Below are 3977 nucleotides of genomic sequence, written 5' to 3'. Positions count from 1 at the left end.
ATTTAATAATTTGCAATCGCTGTTCGTTTGTAAGACGATTCTTGGTTAAATTATATACCAAACTGAAGATTTTTGACAGTGAAACACAAAACGAAACGTGCGTGAGCTATTTAAACCAGTGTTTCCAAAAAGATAGTAGCTAGAAAATCACTCTTTACAACTCCATAAATACTAACAACGACAGAATCTCAGTCGTTTTGAATGTCTGGTTCACTTTAAACATTTGTGGAATTCATATCGTCCCAATTACCATTATTTAACATCCCTGCAAACAACATCAGCATCCACAATACACCTGAATTTGTTTTCATTTCTTCTGTAGTTTCCGTTTTGGGATTTGGCTTCCATGATGGCACGAAGGTCCCTACTCCAAAAAAAGCAACATATTACATTCGATAGGTGTTGTATTGGAGATTTTTATGCCCTCCACCATAGGATGGGGTTATACTAAGTTCGTTATTCTGTTTGTAACACCTTGAAATATGCGTCTTAGACCACAAATAGTATATATATTCTTGATCGTCATGTCGTTTTAAGTCGATCAAGCCATGTCCGTCCGTCCGTTTGTCTGTCGAAAGCACGTTCACTTTCGAAGGAGTGAAGCTAGCCGCTTGCAATCTTGCACAAATACTTTTTATTTGTGTAGGTCGGTTGGTATTGTAAATGGGCCAAATCGGTCCATGTTTTGATATAGCAGCCATATAAACCGATCTTCGGTCTTGACTTCTTGAGCCTCTAGAGGGCGCAATTCTCGTCCGACTTTATTGATATTTTACACATAGTGTTTTGGTAGCACTTCCAACAACTACGCTTAGCATACACCGATCTTGGGTCTTGACTTCTTGAGCCTCTAGAGGGCTTAATTCTCGTCCGCTTTAACTGAAATTTTGCACGTAGTGTTTTGGTATCATTTTCAACAACTGTGCTAAGTATGATTCAAAGCGGTTCATAATCTGGTATAGCTGTCATATAAATCGATCTTGGAACTTGACTTTTTGAGCCAATAGAGCGGGCAATTCTCACCCGATTATGACTTCCAATAACTGTGCTAAGTATGGCGCAAATCGGTATAGAACCTGATATAGCTGCCATATAAACCGATCTGGGATCTTGACTTCTTGAACCTCTAGAGGGCACAATTCTCATCAGATTTGGCTGAGGTTTTTTACAACGGCTTCTCTCATGACCTTCAACATACGTGTATAATAAGGTCTAAATCGATCAATAGCTTGATACAGCTCCCATATAAACCGATCTTCCGATTTTGCTTCTTAAGCCCCTACAAGGTGCGATTCTTATCCGAATGAACTGAAATATTACACAATGACTTCTACAATGTTCAGCATTCATCTATGGTCCGAATCCGACTATAACTTGATATAGCTCCAATAGCATAACATTTCTTATTCAATATTCTATGTTTTTCTAAAAAGAGATACCGTGCATAAAACTCAAAAAATGCGATCAATGGTGGAGGGTATATAAGATTCGGCCCGGTCGAACTTAGCACGCTCTTACTTGTTACTTTTATTGCTTACATTGAGGCTATTTTCCAAGAAGAAAAGCCTAATCCTCACTACAGAAACCACAAAGAAGCATTTTATTTTTAAGAGTAATCCCAGCGGTGCGTTAGTAGTCAGTTTAACATTGCAAGAAATAGCACAATTTTGAAATATTTGTAAAAAAAATAAGCACACAACTTTTTATCTGTTGATCTGAGTAAAAATACAAGTTCTATTGGGTTGCCCAAAAAGTAATTGCGGATTTTTCATATAGTCGGCGTTGACAATTTTTTTCACAGCTTGTGACTCTGTAATTGCATTCTTTCTTCTGTCAGTTATCAGCTGTTACTTTTAGCTTGCTTTGGAAAAAAAGTGTAAAAAAGTATATTTGATTAAAGTTCATTCTAAGTTTTATTAAAAAGGCATTTACTTTCTTTTAAAAAATCCGCAATTACTTTTTGGGCAACCCTATAGATATTTGTAGAGGAGGACCTAGGCTTTCAGAAGAAGAGCGTTGTTGGTCTAAATCTTCTATACATTGTGAGATCGGTTTGATCTATTTAACGGATTTATAATCGGATCATATTTACACATGGCTGCTATATAGACCAATATGCCGGCTTAAGGTCTTAAGCTCGTAACAGGCGTATTTACTATCCGATTTCGACAAAATTAGGAACAGTGAGTTGTTTTAAGCCTTCGGACATCCGACTCAAATATAGTTCAGATCAAACCATATTTAGATATAGCTGTCATATTTATCTATCTACTGATTTAGGTCTTTAGCCTATAAAAGACGTAATTGTTATCCGATTTCGCTGAAATTCGAAAAAGTGAGTTGTTTTAAGCCCCACCTTAATATGGTCCAGATCGGGCAATATTTAGATATAGTTGCCTTATAGACCAATCTGCCGTTTGAGGATCTTAAGCCCATAAAATCTTTATTATTGCCCGATTTCGCTAAAATTTTAAATAGTGAGTTGTTTTAAGCCTCCCAACACCGGACTCAAATATGGTTAAGTTCGGAAAATATTTAGATATAGCTGCCATATAGACCGATCTTCCAATTTAGGGTCTTAGTACCATAAAAAGCGGATCTGCTGTCCAATTTCGCGGAAACTGTAACTCATACAAGAGTTCTCGGGACCTGGATCGAAAATGATCCAAACCAGCCCCCATTTGCATATTGATATGGTTATGGTAGTGGTTTAGGATTATTTTATTCGTGGTGGTAGGTATCCAAAGTTCGGCACGGCCGCACTTAAAACTATTTTACTTTTGTAATAGCTCCGTTAAATTTTAAGGTATATACTGCAAATTTCACACAAATTGTGCCCTTGTATAAGTGAGGCATCTAGGTTGCGCAGAGTGCTCTCGAAGGATCCCATCACGTCTAGCTCCCTGAGGAGGGCTAGGAAGAGGTCGGCGATCAAGATATCGCAATACTTGATTATATGGCCTTAACGGATGAACTCATCAGGGAGATCGTTGACGAGAAGAAGATAGCGTGGGCGGTCCGCACTTTCCGTCCATTTAAGTTTGAATTATCCCGGCACTGCTGCAGGGGTCCCTTGGAATCACCCTGCCCTGGCTCGAGCGGATCTTCCGAGCGAGCCTGGCATGGTCCCACATACCGAGGGCATGGAGGGAAGTCAAGGTGGTCTTTATCCCCAAAGCGGGAAGAATAAACCACAGTACGACGAAGTATAATACGGGACCTTTTAGTCGCGATGGGCTACCAGAAATGGGTTGAGGACCAACCCAGGGAAGACGGAGCTGGTGCTCTTCACTCGTAGATATAAGATACCGGAGTTCAGACTCCCGTCCATGGAGGGGTCACCCTGCAGCTGTCGAAGGAGGCGAAGTACCTAGGCATGGTCCTCGATTCTAAACTGTCCTGGTGGAGGAACACCGAGGAAAGAAGCCGTAAGAGACTGGATTGAGAGTCTACTCTGATGCACTCAATATCAGTACGTCTCTGAAACTGATAGAGGAGTGTACGGTCTTTCAGGCAGTGGTCTGTGCCATTGCAGTGGCCGGAAGAGAAATTCTTTACCCCCTCGAAACTCAGAAATTATGTGGACAGTATGGCTGCGCTCAAGGATGGCGAGGTCGCGATGTGTGGCGGTTTGTTTGGAGTCCCTATAAAGGCTCCGGGCCCACGATGTGATGCTGACATGAGTTCCTGAGCATGAGGGGATTCTAGGGAATCCCCAGGGACGAGTGCGCCAGGAGGGGTTCGTCTGTACCGGGCGGACCAGTAATCGGTCTTGCTTACATGCTATTTGTCGAGTTACTGAATACAGTAGAGGGGATGGCCAGGGTGGCGTCGGTGGCCAGGTGGAACTCGTGGGGATGATTGCCGGACTGAAAAGGAGCTATGGCCGGTTATCGACCGGAGGAGGACGAGAACGTAGCTGCCGTTCGATAAGAGATCGATGAGTACATTGACAGGGGTCATAACCGGACACTGTG

This window comes from Stomoxys calcitrans, chromosome 1, assembly GCF_963082655.1.
Source record: "Stomoxys calcitrans chromosome 1, idStoCalc2.1, whole genome shotgun sequence".
Taxonomy (NCBI): Eukaryota; Metazoa; Arthropoda; class Insecta; order Diptera; family Muscidae; genus Stomoxys; species Stomoxys calcitrans.
This window is presented reverse-complemented; position numbering follows the sequence as displayed.